General features: G+C 44.8%; 1 protein-coding gene and 1 pseudogene across 2 annotated transcripts in view; one reads left to right on the top strand and one right to left on the bottom strand.

The window, feature by feature from the left end:
* The window catches only part of ERBB4 (erb-b2 receptor tyrosine kinase 4), a 657,056-nt gene that overhangs the window by 158,770 nt on the left and 477,415 nt on the right, over positions 1–20,871 (top strand). The gene's annotated exons all lie outside the window — the stretch shown is intronic.
* Positions 12,065–12,180, bottom strand: LOC139675388 (5S ribosomal RNA; annotated as a pseudogene).

Here is a 20,871-nt window from a genome sequence, read left to right as displayed (position 1 = left end):
ACTATTAGCAGAGAGGGCATCAGAATGTATGTGCAGAAAGAAAAAAAGATCATGGTTGGATGTGCCATCTTAATTGTAGTGCTTTTGGGTTTGACCTTGGAAAAATGTCTTTTTCAGCAGGGAAACAAAGACATCAATAATAAGACACAAAACAAATATATATATATATGTATTTTTTAAAAAATGGCCTTAAGCTGGAGGAAGGCAGCTTTAGACCAGCTATTGGGAAGAAATTATTTCCCGTGAAGGTGGTGAGGCACCAGAACATGTTGCTCAGAGAGGTTGTGGCCTTCCCATCCCTGGAAGTGTTCAAGACCAGGTTGCACAAAACTCTGAGCAACTTGGTCTAGTGGAAGGTGTCCCTGCCTATGGCAGGGGGTTGGGAGTAGGGGATCTTTAAGGTCTCTTCCAATTCAAAGCATCCTGTGATTAAATGCTTAAGGTTTTGCCATAGTGGCTGTGGGGTGTGGAGGTTTATAAGGTGGATATATCAAACATTTGCTTAGGAAGACAGAGGTTTGTTTCCTTGTCATTTTAGTAAGACTGAACGAAACACTGCAGAGAAGTTCTTGGTACTGAGTTCTTGCTGATTTATGCTGGTTAAATAATTGCCTCTTGTTTAGAGAGTTTGCGTTTGCAGGTGCAGAAAAGGGAGGAAATTACTTAATTTAAATGAATCTTTTGTTTTAAACTATAAACAGGGAGAGCCATCCTTGTTGCTTACTCCTTTAATCAGACAACTTTTTATTGATCTTATTTTGACATTTGCATTGGAATTAATATGATTGACAGAATCCAATAAATGAGAATTTCAAGGTTTTTCTGTGCCACTAAATGAACCTTTGTCTGCAGTTTGACTTGGCAGCACTTGCAGAGTTCTGCATCAGCTGGATTTTATTGTGTGGGGAGATGGATAATCAAAAAGGGACTCACACGTGCCTGCAAATTAAACATGTTGCTCGGAGTGCTCGCTTGCTGTTGAGCAGCAGCGTAATGTCAGGGGGAGAAGGAGGGGGTATGTGAGCCCAGTGCACTGAGTGCTAAATGCCTCGTCCTACAAAAGCACAGTGGCAAATGTTCAACAACGCACTTGTGTCAAAACATATCAGATCACAGGCAGCACTGGCTTGCTTTCCTTTTGTTATAGTTTGAGGGGGTTGGCAGTTGCTTATCTCAAACCAAGACACCTTTGTTTGTGGGGAAGTTCTTCTCTACCCTACCTCGTGATGAATGGTATTGATAGCTGTACACAGCTAATATGTGCTTTAATTCCTCTTTGAATAATAATTTCCTAGCCGAGATGCTTTTGACATTTAGCCCCTTGCAAGCCTTCCAGAATAAGTCATGAATACCAGTACACTAATGCTGTAATTGATTTAATCGTGCCAGTGTATGATTTTTTTCCTGCTTGTTGCATTCATGAGGCTTTGCATTGGGTAGAGAAGAGATGCATCCAGAAGTGGATGTGGCCGCTCTTGTGCTGTGCCAGGAGCTTCAGAATCAATGGGGCACACTCTGCTTCTTGGATACAGAGCCAGTCCTACTAAAGAACACAATGCTAATTTGTCTGAGTATTGATGACTTGTTAGAAGAAGTCCTCACACTCCTCTACCTCAATGGACCTATTGATCCTTTTGTTGTGATTCTGTAATTTATAGACCTTGGTCTGATTGCTAAAGAAAATTAACTACTGAGCAGCTGATGTTCAGTGTATGTTTTTACTACTATGAGGAAGTGTAACTAGCATAAAGCTGCAGTGTTCCTTGGTTGTATGTGATAGGACATGGCATAAGCCTTGTAGCTACCAAGTTTTAATAACTTTAGAGGTATTTGGCTGAGTTACAGTTCCCAAAAACAAATAATAATTTTATCTCATTAAAGGACTCCAGTCCTTGCTGTTGTCATATTTGGAGCATTGTCTTACAGTAAAATGCCAATAGTTGTTGTTGCAGCCTTTCTTGGTGTGGGACCAGAATGGATGACTCACTCTTTCAGTGGTTCAAGCTGTGGTTTAACCACTCTTTCAGTGGTTTAAGCTGGCAGCACACAGTCTGTAACCAGAAGTTTTTGCTTTATTTCTGGAAGGCAGTATTTTTCTTAAAGATCCCATCTTCTCAGTTATCTTCCAGAGTAACTTGATGCTTTTTTCTGTGTTGGGAAGTTCAGGAAACAGTAATGTATTCTCCTGCAAACTTGTGGTCTGGAATATTGAGGGAGAGACGTTTGTGTGCTGAAAACTGGTACCACCATCCTTGTTTTGGGACAGGATGAGGAGCTTTGTGCTGCTGAAGTAAAGAAGGATTGAGACAGAGCAGGAGAGATGCTTTGAGGCCGTTGTGACTTGAGACTTGTGCATGGTCTCTCCTCCTTTTAAATGTAAGACAGTGCTGCAGCTGCACTGCCTTTGCAGTTGGGTGCTCCAAGAGGTGCTGCAGAGCACTGCCCTGGCTCCCTTGTTACATATTTCCTTCCTGGGGGCAGCTCTGCTAGGAGGAAACACAGATGCATTAATTTGGTTGGTCCCACAGCATTCACTGCACAGTTTGAAACAGGGAGGATTATTCAATGAATCATGCTGGGACAGTTTTTTTGCATTATTCTCTTTATTGAGAAGACAGAAGGCATGTAATGGAACAAATGTGCCCCCAAACCTTATTAAAAGAGCATTTGGGTTGTGGTGGTGAGCACTGTGAAAATACCTGAGGAACTTCACCATGTTGACTATGTGACTTTAATTTTACCATTTTTCAGTGCTATGTGAGGTGGTCTTCAACTGCATGGTTCTTTTTTCCTGAAAAACTTCTTCCTTGGGCAGGCTGTGATTCAGAAAGGCATTTACCATTATTGACATCAGTCTTGCATGTGTCTGCTGGGTACATGAACATCCTGGTGACACACAGCCTGCTTATGATGGGGAACATTGTTACAAAGGTTGTGTTTCCTCATTTATTTCCATGTGCTGTTTATACACATACACACGGTCTTCCATTCTTCCATTGAGGACTTCAAAATAAACTTTCTTAATCATTCAACAAGCCCTAACTGGAGGCATCTCCTGAGAGTTACCAGGAAGGCTTGATCAGGTTCATGGATGCTGGTTTTCATGGTGGTTTTGCTCATCACTGTGCTATGATGAGTTCTCTTCACAATGGGGGAAGCAAAATAAAGTAACAAGACACATCATGTGTTACCTTTAATAGTATTGTTTAATTAAAAAAAAATCACATCCCAGTACTATTCTAGCTAATGTTTTAATCACACATGAGTCAGGAAGAGTCAATGTTTTTCCTACTGCCTTTTTTCTTTCAACTTACAACAAAAACATTAATGGCAAGCAGCAAAATATAAACTGAAGCTGTGTATCCAAACAACCAAAAAAACTGTCTCAAGGAAATCTGAATATTCTAAATTATAATTAATGTATTTCGTCTGACTTTTCTGACTAGGGGTTTCAGCTCTAAAGGGTATGCCAGGCAGAGCTGATGGGCAGAACTGAAAAGATTAGACGTGTAAATGATACGAGCTGCAAAGAGGATTTCATCTTTCTTGACAGGGACGGTGGGTGGAATCCCTCATCAAATGTGTAAAATTTCTTTAATAACTAGACCTGGCAGGAAAATGCACAGAGTTCCAGCAGTGATAATTGGTGCTTCAAGCCTCTAGAATAACCAATGAACCAAAAGATTTGTGTTTACCTAATTCTTTCAGGACTCGGAGCACGTGAATGTCATTGCTTTCATGCCAAGTAAGGGCACACAGAGAGGAGAAAAAAACACAACAAAACAAGGGCTGTGTTATGTCTATAATTATTTTTGTCATGATTTTAGGGACTGCCTTCTACCAGTCTTTTTCAGTGCTATATCCATTCACCAGCATCCCACTGCAAACGGGTAGCAGCCTTGGATCCTTTTGGATAGTCCTCAAAATCTGGTGTTTAGCCCAGCCCTCTTTTTTCTCACTAACGTAGCCCTAAATGCACGGAACCATGGACTTACCTCCCACATCCACCACACCCAGTGGCATGCAGTTTAACTGGTATTTGGAGACCAGAGCTTTGAGTTTCTCACTCTGAGCTTGTGCTCATTTCTTAATGAGCAAACCTTTGACAAAATTATTCAGGATGGGCAGACCTGTCCTCTGGAGCCCTGCTGTCTGGATGCTGCAGCTTAGCACAGGGAAGCAGCAGTCCCCACCATATCTCAGGCTAGGTGGGTCACTGCCTCTGTTCCGGGGGGTGCAGGCAGAGGGTGGCTTCCTCAGAGGAAAGCCCATGCATCAGTTGTGTCCTGTTTTATGTTTGGATACAGGATTTCAGAGGTGACATGTCACTGGTCATGAGTTATTTTCACCTAATGTGTGTTTCACTGGAATGTGTAAATCCCAAATCCGCGCAAGTTGAACGTATTTTCTGTGTGTCTTTGGCTGTGGCTGCCAGTTTTATTGATCTCTCTTTGGATGAAAGCTGAGTGTCTCTCTCATCTATAACCCTGTCACTGGGAGGAGGCTGCTGGAAGAAGCAGGGTCAAGCGTTGCCTGATTTTCGAGGCTGACCATGCTGCAGTCCAAGTGCGAGCTACAATCACCCTTCCACTCCACTTTCAAAATGCACTGTGGCAGACCTCAGCACGAAGGTTGCTACTTCAGCCCTCAAGAGCTAGAGCTGTAGCAGAAGTAATTATTCACTCTCTCTGCAGCTGCTGGGCTTGGGGGCCCTCAGCAAGAGCGATCAGTGAGGAAATGTCTGAGCTGTGGAGTGAGGAGTAAGAGGGTGTTCTTGAAGGGCAGCTCAGCTGTAGCTGGGGTATTAATCCGAGTAGTCTGACCTGGTAGAAAAGCAGGAGCTGTGCAGAGGGTAGACTAGACCTCAGACTGAAAGGCAATTTAGGGCTCCATTGACTTGTAAGATAAAACAGTGATGTGAGTTTATTTCATTCCTCCCATGACTAAGGGATAGTGAGCCACTGCAGGGGAAATACGAGCTACTTTCACCCAAGCACGGTCTTTACCCAAAGCTTAAAGGTAAACCAGGGCTGTGCAGTGTCTAAGGAAAATACCCTCCTTCAAATGCAGCAGGGAGGCAAAGCCTGCGTAGTAGGAGATTTTAACCTGCTCCAAGGGTTGGGCTGGCTCAGGAGTGAAATTGTATTTTGGTTGCTGGAGAGTGTTTGCTCTGCACTTGAAATACAATTGGTAGGAGTAGGAAGATGGGGGAAAATATGAAGATACTTTGAAAAAGCTTTGTGTTGTACTCTACCTGATATTTCCCCCACTGTGGAGTTGGGAGAACTTGTCACCTTTCCTTCTGGGGATTTTGCTGTATTGATTTTTTTTTCCCCTTGGGGCGAGAAAAAGTAAACCTCAGCAGTGTCTCTGAAAATCCTGGATTGCTGAATCAATAGTACTACCTCTGATCTCCTAAAATTATGAGCAGCTTGATTTTTAAAAAGTGGCATGTTGGAAAGCCAGGCAGTCCTGCATTTCTTGGAGCTGTGAAACAGGGACTTGGAGCAGCACGTGGTTACGCTTAATTAACCAGCCTGAGGCTGGGATGGCTAAATGCTGGCTCCACTGAACCTGGCTATGAACCTCAGCAGAAGTCTGGCTGCTTTTTCCAGTCTAGTAATGGTAAAGAAGGGCTCCTTCTGGTGAGCCAGCTTGCAGGATCCCATGTCAACTGTTCTGTACCAGAGATGTAAAGATCTTGGAATTTGTTTGCCACCAAATTATTTTAATGTGGTAGATTGTCCTTGATTTGTGTACTGGAGTCTCTGGGTCTGTGCAGCACTGTGTAACCTTTTCTTTTGCCACTTGCAGAGGTTTGTGTTTTAGGTCATTTGACAATGAGTTCTGTTTCACACCTCTTCGACAAGCACAAGTGTAGAAACAAATACCATTAGGGAAGGAGGAGAATAGGGAGGCTGAACTCTCAGAAAGAGAAATAGGGGGTTTACCTCTTGCCGTACATGAAGTTCTTTTTCTTCATTTTCATACCTAGCAAGCAGCTGATGGTCTTGCTACCAAGGAGGGGATGCAGAGATGCATCTCGTCCTTCTGCACTTTCAGACAGTACCAGCTGTCCATCACTAGCCTGAGGGCTGTGAAATGTGGCAAGGGTAGATCTGTTCTTCACAATAACTCAGCTTTGAGCAGTGCCCGAAATGGGCACTCAGAAGGGAAGTCCTTTTCTCCCCCCAGCTATAGCCTCAGCTTTGTAGTTTAAAGCAACCCTGGTAATTTTTTTTTTTAACATTTTAGAAACCCAAGACTGAAAATGGAGGATTCCTCTGTGTGAAGTGTTTTAGCATGTACCAGGGGGTGCTGCAAATCAAAAGGCTTGAGCTTTTTTTTGTGAAATGAGACAGATTGCTGCTGAGCATCTCCAGAGGATAGCTGCTGTTCCTGGTTTTCAGCGAAATTTTGCTGTGTGAGAGAGTGGCAAGAAGGGCTGGAACAAAGCCTTGGTTACTCGTGGTACGTGCTCTCTTTTTCTCATTCCCAAGCTGCAGCAGACACAGAAGGACAGGAGCTACTAGGACAAGGCTTTGCAGAGAGCTGGTCACGGCTGCCAGCCAGAGGGATTTGTTTCCTTGGAGGTGCCTCCCTGGGAGGATGCTTAGATTGGATCTCCCCTGCTGCTGTGTGAAAGGCTTCTGCCAGTGCCAGGCTCTGAGATGGGTTTCTAAGAAACCTGTGTATCACTCCACTTTTATTGTGCTCTTTGAAGCATTCATTGATCTGTTTATTTTTATGGCAGGAGACTTCTGCTACGTTGTCTCGCTGAGCTGTATTTCAGATTCTGGTGCTGACTGATGCAACAGATTTTTCTTCAGGGGACTAATCCTTTCATATCAAAGTCTTGCTCACAACCCTTTAGTCCCGTAGTTAGACTTAAAGCTCTTTATGGAAGGACTTCACTTGTGTATGTGTGTTTGAATGGAGTGTACCTGACACCGAAGAGCCATGATCTGGCATTGAGTGTGCAACTATTCCTGCAATGGAAATAATAGTTCCCTTTCTCCTCTTGTGTGAACAGACATGTGCACGACTAGGAAGTTAGGCAAGGGTGGCCTGTTCTTGCATCTTGGGCATCAGAGATCCTTTTGTCCATGTTTCATCACCCTGAACACACTAGGTTACCAAACAAAACTGTGCCTTTTTATAAGAAAATCAGCTCTTGATATTTAATTTAATTTTATTGACCCTCATCAGTTTTTATCACTTGGGCTCCCTTTCTGACATGGTGCTCGTTGTGGTTAGCAGAGTCTCCTCTGAGTGCCCAGTAGGACATCAGCGTTCTACTGAGATCCTTCTCTGTGTAAGCATTTTGGCCAAACTAGTTTTTCTTACTTTTTGTGGTCTCCCAGGCAGCAACGTGGAGGAACAAACCCCCCCCCCCCCCAATTATGCTTTTAAAGCACAGGACCATGAATGAAGTCAGAGCACTGGCACCCTTTGTGCCTCAAACAGAGTAGTTTCAAGCTGAGACTGTTGTTTGAAAAACAAACAAGCAAAACCCACAAAACAAAAACAAACACCACCCCCCCCACCCCCCCACTCCAAAAAAGGCACTTTGCAAGGCTAGAGATGTGATATATTCTGAAATATTTTCCAGGGTTTAAGCGTTGCTATTAGCTGCCTGCTTTTAAATGAGCCATTTCAGGGTGATAATCTCTCCCTATCAGATCATGATTTTGAGCAATTGGTATCTCTGATATTAGCTTTAACCTTTCCTGTGTAAGCTCATTAAGATGGAGAAAACATACACAGGGGAGACCACACAGAGCTCATCTTTCAGTGTGCAGTCCTTCCTCTTTAGCAAGAGAAACCGCTTAAACAACAGCATGGTGTGGTTTCTCCTGGGAGAGCCCTATGAAATAAGAGGTTGTAGATTCATGCAAAATCAGTTTAAATATGCCACAGAGCACTGTCATCAGCTGGCCCAAATGCAGCCTTTGGTTCGAGTTGTTGATCTTTCAGCAAAACCTGCTGGAGTGGGGCAGGTGAGGGAGAACAGAGCAAGGAGAAGCAAGGTGTTTATTGGTACTGCTGAAAGGGTGATTTTTCAGAAAAAAAACCACAAAAAACCCAAAAAACAACAAACATGGGGCTTTTGTTTCCTTCCTGCTGTGATCTCTGCAGCAGATCCAGTGTTGCTGTTTGCATTTCACCCTAATCCGTACGATGTTGATCTAGATGTTTAATGAGTGGCTTGGTGTGAAATCAGGCTTCAGGCTCCCAGACAGTGGCTTAGTAAATACAATAAGCAGCCGCTCTTCTAGCCTGAAGGGGTTGTTATGAATTTTTTATCACTTATTTTTATCACATACCATTCTGACAGCATTTGGATTTGTAGAAGGAAAATAACCCCAACCCCTCACTTTGCCAAGAAATCTCCATTTCAAAGGTTTACACACTGCAACAACTACTACCTAATTGTTGGTAAGCCCCTTGCATGATTATGTGAGAGAGGGAGACAGACACTTGAAAAAATCATTCCTTTATTTACTCTGACAGGCAGATAGAGAGATACCATGAGGCTGAGTGGAGGGTGTCAGGCTCACTCTGCAGAGCTGGTGGGGAGCCTGGGGACAGGCATAACCTGCTGAAGCCCACATCAGTCTTCTAACTCTTTCTGCCAGCTGATAGTTGAATTTTTAGGAGTGATGCTTTTGCCATCTGTGTTATTTATCAATGCTCAAAATGCCTCCTGGAATAGCAGATAGACCAGCTCTGTGCAACTGCCCCCTTAGTACTATTTCAAAACTATTGTCTTGCTCTTGGTCTCTTCTAAAGATTAAAAGGCCAGCAGAAGACTATAAAATTAAAAGCAGCCCCTTAAAGATAGCTCTGGTAAATCAGGGGGTGAAGTCTTTTTAGTAAGGAAGCTGAAGGCAGCAGAGGCAGCCCAATTCTCCAATTTTTATGATGAGATTACTTGCACTACAGAGACACATAGTGCCAAGGGCTGTGCAAATATAGCCTTGGAGCACTTGAGTGCTCTGTAAACAGAAGGGAAAGGAGAACAGGAGGATATGCACTGGCTCCCCAGAGCAGTGCTCAGGGGATGAGACCCTGTGCTGGCACATGTGGGAAGGGGCTGGGGGGGCTGCCCAGCTAGTGGCCATGAGCTTGCCAGCTCCCTGCTTGCAGCCCTCCTCTGGGGTAGTGTCCTGTCCCAGGGCGGTGAGGCTTAGTGGGCTCAGGGTATCTGTGCCCTGTGTATTTAGATGTGTGCCAGGCTGCTGTTGTCCCAGAGTGCTCCTCAGCATTTGTAAAAAGTAGGTGTAAAATGGTGAGAATGCCCCTTCCATGGGCATAAATACCTGCAGTGAGGAGACAGGTATGTGGTTCCAAAACGGTGGTACCCCTTGGAAAGCAAAACCTTACCCTGTTGCTTTGTGCTGCTGAGCAGGGGCTGTGGGACAGCTGTGGGGTGCTGCAGTTGCAGGAGAGCACCACCTGCTGCAGCTCACACAAACTGGAAAGATGTTGGTCTGCTATTAAAAATAGGTAATGGGCCGTGACGTCCACCAAATGAGGTCTTGTGATAGTCACAACAAGTGCAGTGTTTCAGGCAGATGAACATAATTCTGTCAGTGGGATTAAAAGGAAATGCTGCAATATTACGCAGATGATTTTCAAGAAGTCATAAAAAGTTAATTGAAATTATGTTTTGGTGGGGTTTTTTTATTATTTTTTTTTATTAGGTGTGTGCTATGTTGCCACGGAGCACTGGGTGTGTGGATTAAAAGGCTGCCTGGATTTTTAGGGAGCTGACCTAAAGTGGGAAGGATTTGATGGAACCTGCTTAAAAAGAGCAAAGGGAAGGTTTTTTCTTGTCAGCTCATCAGCTCCTGCATCTGCTTAAAAGGAGGATGCTCCTGTTCATGCCTTCTAGTAAGGCCAGCTGAGAGGAAGAAGCAGGAGCACACATGGGGTGGGCATGGCTGCTGGGGTGTTCAGGACAGCAAAGAGAAGAATCCATTTTAAATTGTGTTTGGTTGATTCTTGCCCAGCCAGTGCCATTTTGCTTGTGCTGAGGAGCTGGCCGAGTACACAGCCTGCCCTGGCAGCTTGTGCAGAAGGTGACAGTGGCTGGTTTGCCCAGCAGTTTGACTATGAAAAATTATGGTAGTCCAAGGAAACCTCAGCTGCATGTGGGTTTTCTCATCCAAGTACTTCAGCTTTAGCTCTTCCAGCTGAGTTGCAGGCCCTGGTGTTCAACCTTCACAACCATTTTGGTTCCTTGAAAATTGAATGTGTGTCACATTGATGGCATGATAGCACAGATTTCAACAAAACTATGACTTGCATTGCAAGGTTTTGTCCTAACAGGGTGTGCTTGCATCAGGGATCAGTGCTGGAAATGAAATAAATACTTACTGCTCCTTGCAGAGCCAGAATCTGCAAGCTCATCGATGGGTTTCTTCTTCACTGCAAGTCTGAGTCCTGCAAATGGCTCAGGATGGCTAATGATGGTTAGAAAAGGTCTGTAGCATTTGCATACTTGCTTGCTGAGGGGCAAAACCAAGCTATGAAATGTGCTGTCTGTTTTGGCACCTTCCAGGTAGAGGGATAGTGCAGCAGTGTCCTCTTCCAGGCAGGCTGCTTCCCTGGGTTTTGGCATAGACACCGTAGCCTCAGGTGTCCATGGGCTGGGGTGGTTCAGACCTGCCATGTGGTCTCGATGGGGCCCATGGACCAGCATGCAGTCAGCACGTGTATGTCATCCAGGATAAGGGTTCAAATAGAGACCAAACCCAAGTGTCTTAATAGGGCAAACAGTAAATACTGAGTGTAGTTGGTAGAGGTGGGCAAATGCCCTCTAAGGCTCTTTGTAAATGTCAGGATCTGAACCAGAGCAGAAATACCGTTTCTGTAGAGATGTTGCCTGCTCTGTCTCTGAGCAGGCTGTACAGACCTCTGCTAACATGCTCCTGTGTTATCACCACAAAGGCAGTGCCACAGCAAAGCTCAGTCCAGTCAATGAAACATCTCCCTTTGCAGAGCCACATCTTTATTTGATGTTTCATGATGATCTCATGCGAGGTGATTTTATCCACTCTGTGAATTCTTGTGTGTTGTTTTAGAGCTCACTTCTTGGGGAGGAAGTGCTTAAAGACCTGAGTGGGGCAATATCTTTCAAAGATATCTGAAATGTTACAGCGTTCAGCTCCTGCCATGTTGGAGAGTTAATTTCTCAATTTCATCCTCACCTGATGTTGCTTTGCCTGTTGTTCATTCATGGCTAGGCTTTGCAAATGAAGATTTTTGGAAAGGGCCGTGTGAGTGTGTCCTTCGAGCCTGCACAGTGGATGTTTTTTGTAGGTGAGGCACAGCATGTGTGAAACTGGCCCCACCCTTTGCTCCTGAGGTTCATCTGCCACAGCCGAGTGAGCTTGGACAGTGATAGTGAAGTCCTCAGGACTAGAACCTTGTGCTGGTTTAAAGGCGAACCAGCAGGGGAAATGAACTCACCAGGAGAGAGATTATAAGGCAGAGCTAAAATTTAATAATAATATTACAATAAATACACTGGCACAAAAGGGAAATTGCTTTCAACTCACAAAACCCCAGCAGTATAACCCCGTGTCCTGGGGCACAAACCCAAGGGGGTTTGTTTGCCCTTGTGCTGAGACCCCTGTGGTTCCCCCAAGTCCAGAGCAAAAGGAAGTGAGAAACCTGTTGGTGCAGGTGAGGGCTGTGGTCTGGGCGAGAGCGGGGATCTCCTCCTGTTGAGGTCCTGCTGCTCCTCTGGATCCAACGAAAGATTCCCAAGGTCTTCTTACCCACCACTTATGTACCCTCAGGGAGCTCTCAGTCCCTTCCCCAGGGCAGGGACTCACACAATGGGTGATTAACTCTGGGAGCCAGGGGGTGTTGAACTGTTGATGGCCCATTGGCAGCTCCGCCCCCTCAGGCTGGGTGTGAAGGTGATAATGACTCCCTGGGCAGCTGCTGCTAATGGCCCATTGACCTTGGGGAATGAATAGAGGGGGTAGAATACACAGCTTTGATCACCCCACACACAGTATTAACTGGTCGCTCCTACTGAACCGGGACAAACCTACAGCACCCAGTATTCCAAGGTGGTCTCCCATCCAAGTACTAACTGGGCCCAGCCCTGCTTAGCTTCTGAGTTCAGATGAGATCAGGCATCAGGGTGCCATGGCTGCAGTTGTACATTGCCTGTGGTACAGCTGTGGGAATCACTGAAGAGAGTTGCATCGGATTTGCTTGACCCTGCCATGTGGCGAGTGGGCCTGGGTTTTTGTGGTTTTATCAGCCTGTCAGCATCTATCACTTTCTCTCGGGGGAAATAAGTGATCTGCTTGCCTTCCCTGCTTATTTTCACGTTTGACTTGATGCTCCCACTGGGGCAAAGATACCATGAACCCTTTTAATTGTGCTCCTTTGGAGGCAGTGATAAAAGAATGTGCTCTTTGAAGGCATTTCCTCAGCCTGTGGGCTAATTGGTGTCACTGGTGATTTGAAGTAAGCATCCTTGTAAATGAGCCCCTGGCCAGGTTTTGCATTTCTGTCTCTCTAGTCTGTCCTTGGATTTTAGAGATTTTGATCATCAAGATGAGGTCTGAGGCACCAGATCTTGGTCATAGCTGTGCTTAAAGCAACTCTTTTTATCTCTTTAAAGCAAAGTCTCCTAATTGTGAACAGGTAAGGAGCTTAACGCTAGTTACTAATTTGTCACTTGCTCTTTAATACACTTGTAGCCCCGCAGAGGGACACGTTGCCTCCAGTGCCTCAGAAGGCAAATAGCTGGACAAACAAGGCAGCTAGAGGGCTCAAATGGGCCTTAGGCAAGAAATAAATCCTTGCCTTTTGCTGAGGTACTCATCCAGGCTTCCCTTTGGCTTGGGAGCTTCAAAATCTGCTGCTCCGGCAGCCTCACAGCAGTTCTGCAGAAAACGACCAAAATTGACAGCCAAACACGAGGCAAAACTGGACTGTTTTGTCAGAAAATCATCCTTGAATATTTCCTGCATCTGAGACGTACCTGGGGGGATGAGTTTCAGATTTCTTGTTGTATTTTTGTCAAATTTGCTTTTTATGAACTGCTTTGAGACTGAAATGGAAAACATGGCCTTGTCAGACGACTTGCTTTGTGATTTGGGCTTGTTCCAACCTCAGTCAGTAATGGAAAACAATAGCATGAAAACACCCTACTTGAGGTAAAGCCTATGGCAACATGGGATTGAAGTGTCACCACTATGAAGTGACATCCCATCACTTGCTGTGACTCGCGAGCCACTGGGAGATGTTCTCAGACAGTGTCTTGTGCAACCCTTCCAAAGCAGAACACAATGCAGGAGAACTGTTCTCACCAAAAATCTTGGGAACTTGCCTGAATAAAAGGTTAATTAAGACTGAAGAGGACTTCAGTGCCCTGAAACACTTCTGTAGTGCTTAGTTGAGTAGGAATAGAGACTGGAAGAAAGAATGCCTAAGGTTTTTTCTTGCATGCAGACATTGGCAAAATCAATTGTTTCATCTTTGCAGTAATTCAGGTGCCAGTGTGCATAGTCACAATCAAAATACTTCACATGAGAAACTGAATCTTTTAATAAGGGCTTTTTAAGCAGAGCAATTGGCAGGTGCCTGCTTAGCTTGAATGTTTTTTATTAGAATAAATTAACCATTTTTCTTTCTTTCCTTCACTGTTGTATTACAGGTTTATGCGCAACCTCTGATGTGGTTCTGTCTATTTAAGGGGCTTAAAATGGATATATAGAATCTATCTCGATTCCTGGTAACTCGAGCAATTAGTTGTACCTTGTTGACAAAGAGAAGGAAACTCTCTTATTTTCATAGTGAGAACTTAGTTTACTGTCACGTAATGGCACACAGAAGGTGCATCCCTCAGAAATAATGTTTGTCTGATGACTCCTTATCAGTTGGATGTGCACTGGTGCTGCCAATTCACCAAGCTTTAGTTGTGTGGAGTAACAACACAGCAGTGGGTAAATCAAAGAATCCATCTAGCCTTGCTACCTGTCTCCAAGTGCTTAGAAAAGCATTTTTGGACCAGGTAGGACAGAATGTGTTGTGTTGCACGAAACAAAGGCAAATGCTGTGCTGGTAATGTCATGCTGTTGTTACTGGGAAGGGACATGAATTGGTGGGTTATTGCAATTGATTCTATAAGATGCACGAAGTAACGTTGTTAGTTTGATAGAAGACTCTGTTTCTGTGTGCCATTTTCCTTCACATTTCCAAATCTTGTTGATGTTAGTTGTTTTGGGGTTTTTTGGTTGGTTTGTTTCTTGATGCGCTTAAGTTAAACTTTACTGCTCTTTTTTCCAAGTATTTTCTGTTTTCCACCGTAGATCCTTGGCCTCTTGCATAGCAGCAGCTGAGCTGCAAGAATGCTTAAACAGTTTCTGGGAAAGCTGAGTGACATTCAAAAGCCACATAGAAGAAACTATTATGGATATTGAGTGTTTGATTCCACTCTTTTCAGCACTGTCTGATCCTGTTGTTTTGTTATGTATTTTGAGATGACCCTGTTCTAGGAAAGCTGTGATGGGATAGCACTAGAGAGGCTGCAAATGGAGATTTGAACAGCTCAAATGGACTAATATGTATTGAAGGAAGAACAGCCAAGTGATAGTAATTATCTTGGAACAGCAATTAAGTTGTCTTGGTTCACTGTTGTGGGCCAGTGCTTTTCTAGGTGTTAGAACAGGATCTGGACAGCCACAACTCCAGGTTGTATCAGTTCAGTAATTTTCCCTCCTTTTGTGCTGTCAACTTCCATTTCGGGCTGTGTCATGTTCAAGCAGGCAGGATGCCCCATGAAAATCCTTGCCCATGTGCCTTGTTACTCTTCTTTACAGTTTGGATTTTTTTGATTGCATCTTCTAGCATAAAACATCATTTGGTCACTTGACCATACTTTTCTGATGCTTTCCTTGGCAATCCACTGCCATAACTGTTCTGGGCTTCACCGGTATCTCTGGACAATACGTTTAGCTTCTTACCTGTTTGGTTCCCTATCACAGTTGGTAGTTTTAGGAGGTATAACTTGCTGCTTCATCTTCTGCTGTGGGTGAGGAAGCCCTTCACAGGTTGAGTGGAAAAGGAATGGGGCTGGTATTGAGGTAGCACCCTTGAGGGACACTGTGCTTGCCATGACTAGCATTACTATAAGGGATGTGCTGCTTGTTGCTTCACCTCTTGAAGCTATGGCTGTTTCTCCTTCTAGAACAAATACAGACTTTGCCTGCATTGGAGGATGTGCACCAATTACAGCTAATGGTGGGCAATTAGTTTGAATCCAGCAGAAGCTCTGCTGTCACAAATTGCAGCTTAACTTCTTTCATTCTGCTGTCGGCAGCTGTAATTGGGTCAAATGCTCCAGCGCAGAGGGGCTGTTCCCTGCATCTCACTCAGCAAAGCCCCCGTGCTGGGTGTTGCAGTGATCAGATAGAGGGAGCAGGAGAGAGAGGATGTAGCACCTGGTCCAGTGTTTATCTTCTCTTTCCATTGTGTGAGATGGCACTGACAATGTGGAAAGGGCACCTGCCTCTTTTGCTGCTGTGCTTCTCTGTAATTAGAGTCCATTTCTGTTCTGAAGACTTCATGGTTTTATATAGGTTAAGTGGGAGAGAAGTGTGAATTGTTTCCATTTTTCCTGATGAGGGAACTGTAAGACAGAGCAGTGCTTGACCTGCCCACATCACATTGCTGACATTTGGCACAGAAGAGTATTTTGAACACAGATTTCTTGAATGTCAGGCCAGTGCCTTATAAACACAGGTTGCCTTTTGTTTGCTGGGCACAACTGTGTGGGAGAAGCAATAAAGCGGCTCTGTAGGCAGGGCACTGAGGAATGCTGCTCGATTTGCATATGAAAACATTTATCCTCATACTCAGAGCTTGCATAGCTACCAGTGAGGGGTTTCCATGGGCCTGAAGTCTGGCAGAAAGAGGGTCACACCACCCTCTTCAAATGAACTGCTTTAATTTTAATTAAGTCCACTACCTCCTGGGAAGTTGCAAGCTCCCAGATTTCTTAATTACCTACTGTGCAGCTGAAGCTCAATTGTAATGCAGAGCTTGGAGATTTTTTTGCCCCTCCTTTCTAATCCTAAACAATAGCAACAAAGGAGCGTGTACAGCAGTAGATGCACGGGCAGTGACAGATGAGCCAGTACAGACAGAGACAGAAATAACACAGCAGATTGGCTGTGGTTTTTAGCTGTCTAGGAATGAAGCAGAAGATCTCTGCCTGCACACCATCTGGATGAGGCAGTGAGAGGTGGTGAGCTTCACGTGAGCACAGGAAGAGGAGGGTGCTTTTCACTTCTTGGAGATCAAAACTGACACTTGGATGTGTTCAGGGTGCCATCTACCCTGTCTAAATATTTATTTCTTGTGTTGTGCTCAGTCTAATGCAATCAGACTACAGTGTGGAGGGCTGCCATATCCTTTTAGCTCTGAATTTGTCTTGCAGTAACAGGCTCTGCTGCCCCCAAACTACACATGCATATTGCAAGCGAGGAGATAAGATGGAGCACCAGCTTGCATTACAGCACGTTGTGTGTTGCCTCTCTTCTTGCTGTCAATTAGATCTGGCAGAGTTTGCTCCATGTGCTACCTTAGGCTTTGCCATGCGGAGCTGGAGGGAGAAACTAACCAATTTAAGTGCAAGCTTGATTCCCTTTTTATTAGTAGGAAGATAAATGAGCTAGCATTATCTTTTGAAGTATAAAAATGTAAATTGACTTCTACTGACATTAATTTGATTTACTATTTTCACTGAACATTGAACAATAATGCACTCTGCATGTTTTCCAGATACTTCCCCCAGCTGAGGAACAGTGTGCTGTGAAAATACCAGTCTGAGCAATCTCCATGCTAAGCAGAAACATGTTAAATTTGAGCATGTTTAACCCCAAGTTAAATTAACCATTGCACACACACTCCTCCACCCATGCACAGACTGTGAGATAGGCTGGCTTAGGAGGTGGGGTTGGTTGTTTTTTTTTTAAATCACTTGATCCCTTGGGTTTGGGTGAGATACAGAGTTGGATTTGTTGCGTGTGATTCACTCTTTGGTGCCTGTTATCATCAGTACCTGTCACCTTGGTCTGCAGAACTGTCTGTAATAACTTGTACAGAACTGGTTGCATAAACACACATCGAATAAGGAGGGTAAACATTGTTTTACCTAGAAGAAGAATGCTTATTCTGCTCAGCTCAAGCATGATTGTGATTATTTTGATTGGTTCTTTGTTGTTGCACGCATTTTTATATTTTTTTAATAGTATGGTTAACTTGAACTCGCCACCCCAATGTGTCTGTACTTCAGACTAAAACTGTTTCAGGTAAATAGCATAGAGAATGATTTTTCAAGCTTCTCAGTGTAGAAGAGCTAAATCATCAAGGACTGTTCTTGTACTGCTGTGTGTTAACTGCAGCATATGGAAGGGAGAAATTGCAATACAGTTGGGGAGTGGCTTGACCCATCCAAGGAGTGCACTGTTAAAATAAGCCCCTTCCCAGCTCCATACGGCTGCTGTAGGTAGTTCCAGAGATTTGGAGCATCCCTGGGCAAGTCTTGCTTTTGAGTGTGAAGAGACTGAAAAGGCTGAAACAAGGTTCTGATGCCTATTAGATACTTCAGGGGGGGGCCAGACACTTGCCAAGTGTTAGTAAATGTGGCACCGGAGTCATAGAAGAATTTCAGTGGTGGAGGAGGCCAGGCAAGATGTTTAAAGGTTTTTAAAATGCCTCCATATGCTGATATCTTTGCACCTGAGTGTCACCTGAGCTTTCCAAGCCCTGTTGTCCCTGTACCCTCACAGAACCTCTTCGTTGCTCCGACATGTCCTGGGTGGATTGAGGAGCCCTGAGGAGCCCCCCCTGCCCAAGGACTCTGGAGTAATGGTTGTACAGTGCTTTCTCTTGGCTTTGGTTTCCTGTGTGTCAGCTGTAAATGCCACAGGACAGAGGAGTCTCTCTGCATGTAGGCACGTGCCTGCAAGAGGACTTGCTGCTGCTGATACCCAGGATCTGGCCCTGCTCTGCCATGCAGAGCACTGCTGTGCAGCAGGACTCCTGTGTTGTCTCCACTCCCAATGGAGATGAGCTGGGGTCTACTGTGAAAGCTTAGAAATTTCCGTGAAACAAGGAAAGTATTCTGATTTCTTTCCTTTTTATTTTTTTTTTAGGTAAAATTTACCTCATTTTGTTTTTATAACCCATCCTTAGCACCTGTTGCAGGCATTTGATTTACTAAATTTAAAGCAACAGTGCTGGTGAGAGAGTGCTGGTGAATGGAGCTGCATCCAGCTGGTGGCCGGTCACCAGTGGTGTTCCCCAGGGGTCTGTGTTGGGCCCAGTCCTGTTTAACATCTTTATTGATGATTTAGATGAGGGGATTGAGTCCATCATCAGCAAATTTGCTGATGACACCAAGTTGGGAGGGAGTGTCGAGCTGCTGGAAGGCAGGAGGGCTCTGCAGAGGGATCTGGAGAGACTGGAGAGATGGGCTGATTGCAATGGGATGGAGTTCAACAAGGCCAAGTGCAGGTCCTGCCCTTTGGCCACCCCAACCCCCTGCAGCGCTCCAGGCTGGGCACAGAGTGGCTGGAGAGCAGCCAGGCAGAAAGGGACCTTGGAGTACTAATTGACAGGAAGCTCAACATGAGTCAACAGTGTGCCCAGGTGGCCAAGAAGGCCAATGGGATCCTGGCCTGGATCCAAACTAGCGTGGCCAGCAGGCCCAGGGCAGTGACCCTTCCCCTGGACTCTGCCTTGGGGAGGCCACACCTTGAGTGTTGTGTTCAGTTCTGGGCCCCTCAGTTCAGAAAGGATATTGAGGTGCTGGAGCGGGTCCAGAGAAGAGCAACAAGGCTGGAGAAGGGACTGGAGCACAAGTGCTGTGGGGAGAGGCTGAGGGAGCTGGGGGTGTTCAGCCTGGAGAAGAGGAGGCTCAGAGGTGACCTCAGCACTGTCTAGAACTACCTGAAGGGAAGTTGTGGCCAGGTGGGGGTTGGTCTCTTCTCCCAGGCACTCAGCAATAGGACAAGGGGGCACGATGGGCTCAAGCTCTGCCAGGGGAAACTGAAGTTGGATATCAGGAAAAAATTCTTTACAGAGAGAGTGCTCAGGCATTGGAATGGGCTGCCCAGAGAGGGGGTGGATTCACCATCCCTAGAGATTTTTAAACACAGATTGGACGTGGCGCTGGGTGCCATGATCTGGTAAATGGACTGGAGTTGGACCAAGGGTTGGACTTGATGATCTTGGAGGTCTTTTCCAACCCAATCGATTCTATGATTCTATGAACAGTGATGGATAAGAGATACTCTCTAGTTTGATAAAGGAATTACAAGAGTAAATCCCAGAAAATCTTTGTGTATGGGCATGTAGAAATTAATTTCTGTGATTTTGTATAATTTATATATGACTGCCTATGTTCACTGTGGGATTTATAGTATTTGGTTACTAATTGTGTCGAACATCCTTTTAAGTTGTGCTTACAACTTAATGCCAGATAAATAAATATGCATGTGCTTTCAAGGCACCATCATCTGAGTGAGAACTGATGAGCTCAGTGAAGAACCGAGGGGATGTTAATTGTGGATTTGGTGTACCTTTTAAGGTGTGTAGGTCCATGAGTGTTGGTAGATGAGTGGCACTGGATAAAATATTGTCCCTATTATAGTCAACCATTTCCAGAAAACATTTTTAAGATGATGTGTTGTGAGGTTTTTTTGTCTGAGAGAATAACCTTTTTAAAATAGCAGTGTAAAGGGTGGTGCCCAGTGTCAGGTAGGGACAGGCTCCTGGAGGGGCTCAGACTCAGAGTCTCATCCGCTGTAGCACAGCAGTGGGACAGGCTTGACAAGCTGTGAGGGTACCCTGCTTCCTCATCCTTTGAGAAGAATGAGGATAAGAGGCAGTGGAAGCAATAGTAATTCTTAATTAAAAGATATACTGTTGTCCCCTGTGTATATTTGCTGGTGTGTCTAATGTAATTAGCATTACTTTAAAGACGCATGGAAAAATACCCGATCCTTTGGGGACTTGGTAAGCAGCTAAAGGACTTTGTGTGCAGTGCCACCTCCTTTATTTGCATGAAGTAGCTAAATGGAAAATAGGTGTTGAAGCAGAGTAGGGAAGCTCATTAGATTGTTTAGCACTGCTCCATATGGGTTGTATTGTCTGAGTTAAGGTGGGGCAGTCTGTATTCCTCTTTGTTCTTGTTATGGGTTCACCCAGGTGGGCCTAGATTTGGGCTCTGAAGTGTGGACTAGGCCAGAGCTGTCAGCTGACTTGAGCTGGGCTGAGCTAACAGCTGACCTCTTCTAGCCAGTAACTTTGTATTCCATACCACATTATGGCATCATCTCCAGGGAAGCAGGAACCAGTGTGGGAGTGGTTAAGGCAGTCACTTCTCAGCCCTCCTCTTGGGAGGACCCACGATGCTGTCCCAGGCGGGATGGAGAGGACCAGGCCCACCACTGGCTCACAGGGTACCTCAGGAAAGTAAATTGTGTTCTTCTGGGTCTTTCCTTTCTGCTTGGGTTTGTCTCCCCGGGGAATAAGCTTCTTCTTAAGTAATGTGTTGTTAGGACAGTAGAATTTGTGTGTTCGTTAAGAAGTTGAGGTGGGGAACTTGTTGTTGCAGACTTGTGTGAGTGTATATTTGTACTCTCTTCTAATTGTCTCTTTCTTTCTGTGAAAAATATATGTAGATTTAGTATAAATGCAGTTTGAAGTGGTTTTTTTTCTTTCCCCTCTCTTTTCCTCCCTTTCCCTGGTGTTAGGAGGGAGTCTTTTCTCTCTGTGCTTGGGGGGGTTGGCAGTTGCTTATCTCAAACCAAGACAGTTCTGAATGGT

The sequence above is a fragment of the Pithys albifrons genome, chromosome 8, assembly GCF_047495875.1.
Source record: "Pithys albifrons albifrons isolate INPA30051 chromosome 8, PitAlb_v1, whole genome shotgun sequence".
Lineage (NCBI taxonomy): Eukaryota > Metazoa > Chordata > Aves > Passeriformes > Thamnophilidae > Pithys > Pithys albifrons.
This window is presented reverse-complemented; position numbering and strand designations above follow the sequence as displayed.